This window comes from Populus nigra, chromosome 13, assembly GCF_951802175.1.
Source record: "Populus nigra chromosome 13, ddPopNigr1.1, whole genome shotgun sequence".
NCBI lineage: Eukaryota > Viridiplantae > Streptophyta > Magnoliopsida > Malpighiales > Salicaceae > Populus > Populus nigra.
Window position 1 is genome coordinate 6,275,960 of NC_084864.1, and position 12,507 is coordinate 6,288,466.

The window sequence follows — 12,507 nt, forward strand, 5'->3', positions numbered from 1 at the left end:
GTTTTGTGCAGAGCGTGAGCTCTAGAGGTTGAAATGAAGTGATTCCAGTGGAATTAAAAAGGTAACATCCATACCTTTCTGGACATCTAAGGCAAGAAAATAAAATAAGGAAGAGCATGGAAATCGCAGCCTTCAAAGTCAAATCTCGCAATCTGCCAGTGTTGACCTTTGGCCATTCCAACTTGAATATCTGGAGCTACAGAAGTCCAATTGATGCAAACTCAATTTTGTTGGATTCATGACTCAAAGTTATATAAACGCTCAAAATTGCAGCCAAAAACGATGTCATATGAGGGAGATATGATTTTTCAAAGATGACATCTGAATTCTGCCAGCAAACAGGTTTCGTGAAGAAACGAGTCCAAATGACATTCCGAAGCATTTAAACCGATATCCAAGTTTTTATTTCAGCAATTTAGCTCCTCTAAATCAAAGCTTGAAGATTTCATGCAAGGCTATTTCTCCTTTTTAGGAAAATAGTTATTGAAGTACTTAAATGTAAACAGTCTACTTAATGGAGGACTATTTTGTAAAATAGAGACCTAGGGTTTCCTAGGATATAAAAAGAATGAGAGAAGAGAAGGGGAGCAGCCAGCCAAGGAGAGAAAAACGCCCCCTTCCTCTAAGAAACCCTAAATTATGCATTCTTTCTTCTTTTTGATTAGTTGTTCAACAAACATGCAAGGCTAAACACTTTTTCTTGGTTGCAAGGACACGGAAACCTTCGGATTTCAAGAACTGTGAGATTTATTTTACCTTTTCTTTTCAGTTTATATGATGGATATGTTTGTTCTCCTATGCTTATTTTTCCTATGATTGTTTATTTTAATTGCTAGAGCGGACTCTAAGTTATTATTGTAGACAATCTATTGTTAAGTTTGATATCAAAACCGGAGTTGTGGTATATGAACTTGTGAAGCAACTGAGTTTAATAATTGTGGCGGATCTACGTTATTAATCTTAGGGAGAACATTCAATCAAATCAAACATAGACTGCGGACAGTTATGTTTTCTTGATTAATCAACTTATCTAGTTCTTAAGGCTGCCATTGAATTAAATTACTAGTGCGGACACTGTGGTTGTTTGATGGTTAGGGCTAGTTATACGGCGGATCCGTTAACTAACCAATGTTAAGAAGAGATAAATATTCAGAATATAAATTGATGTTTCGTTTCCATGATCAGTTCTGATTTCTGTAGGTGGATGTGTGCTTGTGACCAAGGTTTGTTCTCTTGATAATTTTCTGATTTTATTAAATTTAGTTTGATAGTTTTCTGTTTTCTTTTGCTTTAGCTTAGATAACGTCCAACCCCCCCCCCAAATTGCATATCATCTAGCATAAAAATCTGACTTGAATCTTCCTCGTGGGATCGACCCCTTGCTTGCTCTATACTATCTTGTGTGTTGTGTTTGAAGCTAGGGTAATTAATTTGTGCGACCGCGACATCGCAACAAATTTTGGCGCCGTTGCCGGGGAAGTAATTTTAGTTGATTCTTGTGCTATTATTTTTATTTGCTGTGATTGTTATTTCTTTTTCTGAAAAAAAAAAAACAGAATTTTTGTTTGCTGCGGTACTGTTCATTACGGCAGCGGTACTGTTCAAAACAGATTTTTTGGTGGAATTAGGTATCGGCCATTTGTTTCCTGAAGGGAAACGACGTTCTAAATAGGACTAGTGGTAACCCCACCCTATCGAGGCCAAATTCCGCTGTTTTCTAGGGTTTTTAGGCAGTTTTTTGTTTTCTACCGTAGGATTTTCGTACAATTTGCATTGTTTTCGATCTCTTGTGTGGTTGGTTTATTTTGAATTTTCTTGATGATTTATGCCAGTAACCCGTTCTACTAATCAAATTCAAGTGCATTTGGATCTCGAAATAGAAAAAACTTTACGCAGGTTACGAAAGGAAGCTGGCCTTAACACCATGGCTGTTGCACGACAACAAACACTCAAGGAGCTTGCTGCTCCTAACGTGGAAAATCAACCATTGTGCATAAACATCGACAATAATGTAAACTTTGAGCTCAAATCTGGTTTTATACATTTGCTACCAACTTTCAATGGTCTTGCAGGAGAAGATCCTCATACTCATCTCAAGGAATTCCATATGGTTTGCGTTGGCATGAAACCGAATGGAGTTGATGAAGAACAGGTTAAGTTGAAAGCTTTCCCTTTCTCTTTAAAAGGGGCAGCAAAGGTATGGCTTTTCTCCATTCTCCCAGGTTCAATTGGAACGTGGAATGGCATGAAGAAGATCTTCCTTGAGAAGTATTTCCCAGCATCTCGAGTTGCCAACATAAGGAAAGAAATATGTGGGATTCGACAATCTCATGGAGAGACACTTTCCGAGTATTGGGAAAGATTTGAGCAACTGTGCATTCAATGCCCTCATCATCAAATACCCGATCAGCTGCTCATTCAATATTTCTATGAAGGATTGATGCCTACTGACCGTAGTATCATTGATGCTGCAAGTGGAGGGGCATTGGTAGATAAGACACCCGAGGCTGCACGCCAATTGATCTCAAACATGGCAGCCAACTCGAAACAGTTTGGCACTCGTGGAGACTTTGCAAATAAACGAGTAAATGAGATAAGTATTTCTAACCTTGAGAATAAAGTTAATGATCTTACTTCTCTTGTGCGTTCTTTGGCTTGTGGCAATGTACAGCAGGTGAAAGTTTGTAGCATATGCTCCTTACAAGGACATGCTTCAGATATGTGCCCAACAATGCAAGAAGACTACATTGAACAAGCTAATGCAGTTGATGGAGCATTCAATGGACAACCTCAGCGTAAGTATGATCCTTTTTCCCACACGTACAATCCTGGATGGAGAGATCATCCCAACCTACGGTATGGGAACCAGCCTCAACAAGGCAATCAAGGCCGACAATTCCATCCCCATGGATTTCAGCCCCAACAGAATTATCAAGCAAGACAACCCCCTTCATTCACAAACTCCAATGTTATGGGGTCGTCATCCAGTGATGATCTTCGTGAGATGATGAAAACTTTGGCTTCTAACACTGTGACCTTGCAACAAAATGTCATGTCTTTTCAACAGGAAACAAGGTCAAGTATTCACAACTTGGAGAAGCAAATGGGGCAAGTAGCTTCAAGTGTGGGGAAATTGGAAGCACAAATGAATGGAAAATTGCCCTCCCAAGCATTGAATCCAAAAGAGAATGTTAGTGCGATCATGCTGCGAAGTGGGAAAGAACTTGAAGAGAAAAGGTCGAAACAAATTGAGATGGAGGAAGAAGAAGAGATAGAAACTGAATTGAGTACAAAAAAGAAACATCCTTCTCCTTCACAAATTGAAACCACGACCAACACTCTAAAGGTAAGTCCTCAATCAATGACTTCCAGTTTTAAAACAATTCCACCCTTTCCTGTGAGTTCTTCTAGGTCAAAGAAAGAGGACAAAGAAAAAGAGATTTTAGAGGTTTTCAAGAAAGTAGAACTCAGCATTCCTTTGCTTGATGCTATCAAGCAAATTCCCAAGTATGCAAAATTCCTGAAGGAGTTGTGTACTACTAAGAGAGCTTTCAAACTGAAAGGTCATGAAACGGTAAGTATGGGTGAAGTTGTATCTGCCGTTGTTCAAAAGAATCTGCCTTTGAAACAAAAAGACCCAGGTGCGTTTACTATCCCATGTGTTATTAGTAATGCTAGTTTTAAAAGAGCTTTATGCGATTTAGGTGCATCCATTAGTGTTATGCCCAAACATGTTTATGATTCTCTTAGTCTTGAGCCTTTGAATAAAACTAGCATTGTAATACAACTTGCGGATCGTAGTTTTGTTTACCCACTTGGTGTGATAGAAGATGTCCTAGTTAAGATTGATAGTTTGGTCATTCCATGCGACTTTTATATTCTTGATATGGAACATGATTCTTGTGATTCATCAAACAGCACTCCTATATTGTTTGGGAGACCATTCTTGAAAACTGCCAATACAAGGATAGATTGTGGTAAGGATACTTTGTCTATGGAAGTAGGAGATGAAAAGATTGAATTTAATTTTCATGATGCAATGAAATATCCTTATAGCAATGTTTATTCTATCACATGCTATGACCAAGTTGATAAGTGTGTGCAGCAAGTTTTTGATTTTGATTGTGAGGATGGATTAAGCGTAGCTTTGAGCTATGGCTATGATTTTACCGAGATAGAAGAGATGGAGAGGCACATATGTGTTCCCCAAAACGTGCACGAATCAGCATTGGCTTTGCAATCATTGCAAACTGTTCCCCATGGTAATGTCTTTGTTGATTTAGTACTCTCACATAAAAAGCTTTTGCCATCTATTTTACAGGCACCCGAGTTAAAATTGAAACCTTTGCCCGATAATTTGAAGTATGTATTCATTGGCGACAACAATACACTTCCCGTTATTATAGCATCAGGTTTGACAAATACGCAAGAGGAAAAACTTGTGAAATTGTTATGTGATCACAAGACGGCCATTGGATGGACTTTAGCTGACATCAAGGGCATTAGTCCCTCAATGTGTATGCATCACATACTATTGGAGGACAATGTGAAACCAACAAGGGAAATGCAAAGGAGGTTGAACCCGCCTATGATGGAGGTAGTGACAGCTGAAATTTTAAAACTGTTAGATGCAGGAGTCATTTATCCCATCACGGACAGTAAATGGGTTGCGCCAATCCATGTGGTGCCTAAAAAGACCGGAATCACGTTGGTGAAAAACAAAAATGATGAGCTCATTCCTACTCGCATCTCGAGTGGATGGAGAATGTGTGTTGATTACAGAAAGCTAAATCTTGCTACACGCAAAGATCATTTTCCATTACCATTCATGAATCAAATGCTTGAACGCCTAGCAGGTAAGTCTTTTTATTGCTTTCTTGATGGATATAGTGGATACAATCAGATTGTTATTAATCCTGAGGATCAAGAAAAGACTACATTTACATGTCCATTTGGTACATATGCATATAGGAGAATGCCCTTTGGTCTCTGTAATGCACCTGCAACTTTTCAAAGATGCATGATGAGTATTTTTTCTGACTATGTTGAAAGAATAATTGAGGTTTTCATGGATGATTTCACGGTGTATGGTGATTCTTTTGATAAATGTCTAGAAAATTTATCTTTGATCTTGAAAAGGTGCATTGAAACTAACCTTGTCTTAAACTATGAGAAGTGTTATTTTATGGTAGAACAAGGAATAGTTCTTGGGCATGTTGTGTCTTCACGTGGATTAGAGGTTGATAAAGCTAAAATAGAGGTTATTTCATCATTGCCTTACCCCTCCTGCGTGAGGGAAATTCGTTCTTTTCTTGGCCATGCAGGTTTCTATCGACGCTTTATTAAAGATTTCTCAAAGATTACAGCACCCTTGTGCAAACTATTAGCCAAAGAAGTGGATTTTGTGTTTGATCAAGCATGTAAAGATGCCCATGATGAGCTTAAGAGGCGTGTCACATCTGCCCCTATCATCCAACCACCAAATTGGGATGAGCCTTTTGAGATAATGTGTGATGCAAGTGACTATGCGGTAGGGGCTGTCCTTGGGCAAAGAATTGGGAAGAATTTGCATGTTATCGCCTATGCTTCCCGCATGTTGGACGGTGCACAATGCAATTACCATACAACTGAGAAGGAACTTTTTGCAGTGGTGTTTGCTCTTGAAAAATTTAGGTCATATCTACTTGGTACAAAAGTCATTGTTTTTACTGATCATGCAGCTTTAAGGTATCTTTTGAAGAAAAAGGAGTCCAAACCAAGATTGATTAGGTGGATCTTGCTTTTACAAGAATTTGATCTTGAGATCAAAGACAAAAAAGGTGCCGAAAATCATGTGGCTGATCACTTGAGCCGACTAAGGATTGAGGATATACAAACCGAAACAATAAGAGAGACATTCCCCGATGAGCAATTGTATGTGTTACATTCCTCTACAAGACCATGGTATGCTGATTTGGTGAACTATTTAGTCACCAAAGAATTCCCTCCAGGTTTGTCTACATCCCAAAAAGACAAGTTACGAGCTGATGCTAAATATTATTTTTGGGATACTCCTTATCTGTGGAAATTTTGTGTGGATCAAGTAGTTAGGAGATGTGTACCACAAGATGAATTTCATTCCATTCTTACCTTTTGTCATTCTCATTCTTGTGGTGGGCATTTTGGAGCAAAAAGAACGGCCCACAAGGTACTTGAAAGTGGTTTTTATTGGCCTTCTATTTTTAAGGATGCATATCATTTTTGCAAATCATGTGAAAAATGCCAAAAAACAGGTAATATCACTCACAAGAATCAAATGCCTTTAACAAATATTCTTGTGAGTGAAATTTTTGATGTTTGGGGTATTGATTTTATGGGTCCATTTCCTTCTTCTTTTGGCAATCTTTATATCCTTCTTGCTGTTGATTATGTGTCCAAATGGATTGAGGCGAAAGCCACACGAACTAACGATGCTAAGGTTGTTTTAGATTTTGTCAGGACTCACATAGTTGATAGGTTTGGAATCCCTAAAGCTATCATTAGTGATCGTGGCACTCATTTTTGCAATCGTTCAATGGAAGCATTGTTACGCAAATATCATGTGACTCATCGAACTTCCACAGCATACCATCCTCAAACGAATGGCCAAGCTGAAATTTCAAATCGAGAAATCAAGTCCATTTTGGAGAAGACAGTGCAACCTAACCGGCGAGATTGGAGTCTACGACTTGGTGATGCACTTTGGGCTTATCGGACTGCTTACAAATCACCTATAGGAATGTCACCTTATAGGATGATTTATGGAAAAGCATGTCATCTACCGGTGGAGCTTGAACACAAAGCTTTTTGGGCCATTAAAAAATGTAACATGGATTATGATGCTGCTGGGATTGCAAGAAAGTTGCAATTGCAAGAGTTGGAAGAGATTTGAAATGATGCTTACGAGAATGCAAGGATTTATAAAGAAAAGACTAAGAGTCTCCATGACCGAATGATTACAAGAAAAGAGTTTAATGTTGGAGACAAAGTCCTTCTTTATCATTCACGTTTGAAACTTTTTCCTGGAAAGTTACGCTCTCGTTGGATTGGACCATTTGTTGTTTCTAATGTTTTTTCTTATGGTGCAGTTGAAATTACAAGTTTAGAAACCAACAAAGTACTCAAGGTCAATGGGCATCGCTTGAAACCTTTCTATGAAGGTTGGACGACAGAACTCACCGCTTCTGCGGAGTTAGCTGAACCAATCTATGAAGAATAAGCATGCAACATGTCGAGCCAATGACATAAAACAAAAGCGCTTACTGGGAGGCAACCCAGCACAAAAAAAAAACAGATTTGCTTTCTTTTTCCCTTGTCTTTTATTTTTCGCATTTTACTTTATTTTTGTCATTCTCCAATATTCCTTTTCTTTTATTTTAACATTGAGGACAATGTTATGTTTTAAGTGTGGGGGTATTGGGAGAATGTTGGTTTTCTAATTTTGGTTTTCTTTGTTATTTTTCAAAATAAAAAAAAATTATATTTGATCTTTTGAACTCCCATTGGTTTTTGAGAATATGAGTATTATGTATGAGAATTAGTTGAGATAGATGAAGATATAAATCGAATGAAGGAGTGTGCATGCAAGTTTTAAGGTTTAATTGGTTTAGGGATTGACTTTGAGAATATGCCATGTTGACTTTATAGTGTTATACCAATGCAAGCTTTTGAGCCTTCAACATTATATTCTTTGATTGTGCCTTCTTTCAATGATATGTATCTTTAGAACTTGCTTCATATCTTGTTGAGATTACATTCATATTACATACATACATGAAGATGATAAAGGCATTAGGAATTTTAACCATTTGAGCCAAAAAGCTAACCTAAAGCATATTATCCTTAGTAAACCCCTTTTGAGCTTGTTTATCTTTTCTTTGCTTTATCCATGTATAAGCCTTAACTTTATATATGTTTTCCTTTTCCCTTGGCCAAGGATTAGTAGAGCATATACTAGTGATATTTCATGGAATTATGGTTGGAAATTATGTGAAAAGAAAGAAGAAGTGATGTTTGATGAAAAGATGGGCAAAGTTGCCAAAGGTAAAAAAAAAAAAAAAAAACAGAAAAAAGAAAAAGAAAAAGAAAAAAGTGTTCCTTTATGTTCTTAAGATTTTATATTGAAAAAGCTTGAAATCAAAAGAAGTTAAGCATTGGTGATTAAAGATGGAAAATTTATGTGCTTCGATGGAATATCTTGTTTGAAATATCATTTTTCAGAATGCTCTACTTTCTTTGGTTTGAACCTTTTTCTTTTACTCTCTTTTACCTCACCTTTACCTTAGCCCCATTACAACCAGAAAATAAGACCTTTTGATTCATGCATTGTTTGTAATATGTTATTAATGGAGATGAGATTGAAGAGCAAGCTTATAGTAGAACATATTCATTGATTGAATTTGAGAGATTTAAACACATAAGCCCTAAACACGTGAGTGTTGGAGTGTATATCAATGAGAGGACCTATCACTTTGGCATGGCATAGATTTCATTTAAATCCCGACGATTAATTAAGTTTTGAAGTTTGCATGTAAATAAATTCATGAAAATTTATACTCTTTATCCTTCTTAATTGTGTTCTTGTTTATAATGCATATATTCTTGGATATTGATGGGAGATTAGAAGATTAGTCATAGTGATTTCATTTAATTTAACTTCAATTTGGTTTTACCTATCCTTTCTCGAGGACGAGCAAGAGGTAAGTGTGGGGGTATTTGATGCAACCATATTATTCAATAGTTTCACCCACATTTAACTAGTGTTTTGCCTATGTTTTGTATATAAAATGCCTTGATATTCTTTGTTTTATGTTTTGAAGGCACTTTTGGATGAAAGATGCAAAAAGGAGTAAATTGGAGATAATTGGCAGATTTGACCTTCAGTCGATGTTTTGTGCAGAGCGTGAGCTCTAGAGGTTGAAATGAAGTGATTCCAGTGGAATTAAAAAGGTAACATCCATACCTTTCTGGACATCTAAGGCAAGAAAATAAAATAAGGAAGAGCATGGAAATCGCAGCCTTCAAAGTCAAATCTCGCAATCTGCCAGTGTTGACCTTTGGCCATTCCAACTTGAATATCTGGAGCTACAGAAGTCCAATTGATGCAAACTCAATTTTGTTGGATTCATGACTCAAAGTTATATAAACGCTCAAAATTGCAGCCAAAAACGATGTCATATGAGGGAGATATGATTTTTCAAAGATGACATCTGAATTCTGCCAGCAAACAGGTTTCGTGAAGAAACGAGTCCAAATGACATTCCGAAGCATTTAAACCGATATCCAAGTTTTTATTTCAGCAATTTAGCTCCTCTAAATCAAAGCTTGAAGATTTCATGCAAGGCTATTTCTCCTTTTTAGGAAAATAGTTATTGAAGTACTTAAATGTAAACAGTCTACTTAATGGAGGACTATTTTGTAAAATAGAGACCTAGGGTTTCCTAGGATATAAAAAGAATGAGAGAAGAGAAGGGGAGCAGCCAGCCAAGGAGAGAAAAACGCCCCCTTCCTCTAAGAAACCCTAAATTATGCATTCTTTCTTCTTTTTGATTAGTTGTTCAACAAACATGCAAGGCTAAACACTTTTTCTTGGTTGCAAGGACACGGAAACCTTCGGATTTCAAGAACTGTGAGATTTATTTTACCTTTTCTTTTCAGTTTATATGATGGATATGTTTGTTCTCCTATGCTTATTTTTCCTATGATTGTTTATTTTAATTGCTAGAGCGGACTCTAAGTTATTATTGTAGACAATCTATTGTTAAGTTTGATATCAAAACCGGAGTTGTGGTATATGAACTTGTGAAGCAACTGAGTTTAATAATTGTGGCGGATCTACGTTATTAATCTTAGGGAGAACATTCAATCAAATCAAACATAGACTGCGGACAGTTATGTTTTCTTGATTAATCAACTTATCTAGTTCTTAAGGCTGCCATTGAATTAAATTACTAGTGCGGACACTGTGGTTGTTTGATGGTTAGGGCTAGTTATACGGCGGATCCGTTAACTAACCAATGTTAAGAAGAGATAAATATTCAGAATATAAATTGATGTTTCGTTTCCATGATCAGTTCTGATTTCTGTAGGTGGATGTGTGCTTGTGACCAAGGTTTGTTCTCTTGATAATTTTCTGATTTTATTAAATTTAGTTTGATAGTTTTCTGTTTTCTTTTGCTTTAGCTTAGATAACGTCCAACCCCCCCCCCCAAATTGCATATCATCTAGCATAAAAATCTGACTTGAATCTTCCTCGTGGGATCGACCCCTTGCTTGCTCTATACTATCTTGTGTGTTGTGTTTGAAGCTAGGGTAATTAATTTGTGCGACCGCGACATCGCAACAAATTACACAACATTAATTAGAATATAACTAATGGTAGTAAATGGTGTAAAACTCTCAACAAATCCTTCCACTTCTGCACGATAAGCCATGTCCCCTTCTTCTCATGCTTAATGGCTTCTTCTGTTACTTTTATTGTATGCATCTGTTACGTACTTTTGTTGCATGCATTCACTCATGTCCAGCTCATCTCAAATATTTGGGATTCAATTTATAGCCCCTCTTCAAATGACATGGTCTCTCATATTGATATTGTGGCTTAACACTCTATTAGTGATCGTTCCTCCCATATTAGTGGGTTATTCATAGTCGCTTTGTTTTTACGATTAAAAGCATTTGTTACCACATTCACCTTTCTAGAATGGTATCCTATAGTACAGTAATAATCTTTGATGAGTTTTATCTATCTCTTTTGTCTTATATTCAACTCTTTTTGCGACATCAGGGCAAATATCATAGAGGTAACATCTCCATACCCTCAAGAAAAATATCATAGCTACCAATTCTAGGTCATGTACTAGGTAATTTACCTCATGTGTCTTCAAAATCCTTGATGCATAAGCAATTACTTTTCCATGTTGTATCAAAACACATCCAGATGCCTTCCTTTTGGCATCACTATAAACCATAAAGCTCCCGATTCCTAATGGGAGTGTCAGCACAAAGGCTACTAGTAGTAAGTCTTTTCTTCAGTTCTTGAAAGCTTTCATCGCACTTATTCGACCACTCTCATTTCATATCCTTTCTAGTTAAGGCGCATTAAAGGAGTTGCTATCAATTAAAACCCCTTAATAAATCTCCTGTAATACCTCGCAAGTCCTAGTAAGCTACGTATTTTAGTTACTGTTGATCTTTTCCATTTCAAGACTGCTTCAATCTTCTAAGGGTTTACAAGGACAACCTCTGTAAAAATGACGTGTCATAGAAAATTTGTCTTTTCTAGCCAGAAGTCACATTTATTCAATTTAATAATAGTTAATGACTCCTTAAAGTAAGTAATGCTAGCCTCTACTACTATTCATGTTCTTCAAATGAATTTTAATAGACCAAAGTATCATCTATAAATATTACGACAAATTTGTCAAGTTATGGCTAAAAAAATCGATTCATTAGATCTATGAAAAGTGTTGGGGCAACACTAAAATTTGTTGTGCCCGCATTAAGTTCTAAAAGTAGTCTTTAACACATCTTGTTCTTTAATCTGTATCTAGTAATACCCTGACCTTAGCTGGGAAGGATCATCAAGTATGTTTGATTCTAGTCAAAGACAATAGGGGCATGTTACTGAATCGAAATATAACTAGATGATTGACTCGCACTACGCTGCAAGTCAAGTTAAATTTTTCTTGAACATAAAAAAAATATTCAAATGTTGCTAATTTTTTTTCTAGAGGAAAAAAAATTAAATCATGTGAGGGTTTACCTAATGTAACCTGGTTGACTTTATTAGTTAAAAAAACAACATATACAACATGTGAAAACAAATTTTGACTAAACAAAATTTCAAGATGATATTTTTTTTTAATATTAAAATAACAACATATTGGATTGACCTTAGACAACTCTGGTTAACATGTCAAATTCATGACTTAGGTTATGACACTATGATAATTCTATAGAAAGCAAATTAAAATAAATTATTAAGTCTAATTCTCAATCAACCCAATATTAAATGATAAAATTGAAAAAAAATCAATTAAAAAAAAATCTAAAAAATAACTCGGGTTAACATGTCAAACTTTCAACCCGAGTCATAAGAACGAGATAACCCCATGAAAAGAAAATTGAAATAAATTATAAATTTCAATCCCTGACCAACTCAATATTGAAGGATAAGATTATAAAAAAAATAATTAAAAAAAAATATAAAAAACAACTTGAGTCAATCACCAAACCTATGACCAAACAACTTGAGTTAATCATCAAATTGAGATAACCTTATAGAAAAAAATAAAAAAAAATTACCTGATTTAACTCGAGTTAACCTGTCAAATCCGTAACTTTGATCTTGAGACTAAGATAACTCCATAGAGAGAAAGTCAAAACAAATTATAAAGCTCAATTCTCAGTTGTCCCTGTTGGAACTAATGTTGAACGATGAAATTTGTAAAAATCTTAATTAAAAAATGGTATAAAAAATAAGCAAAG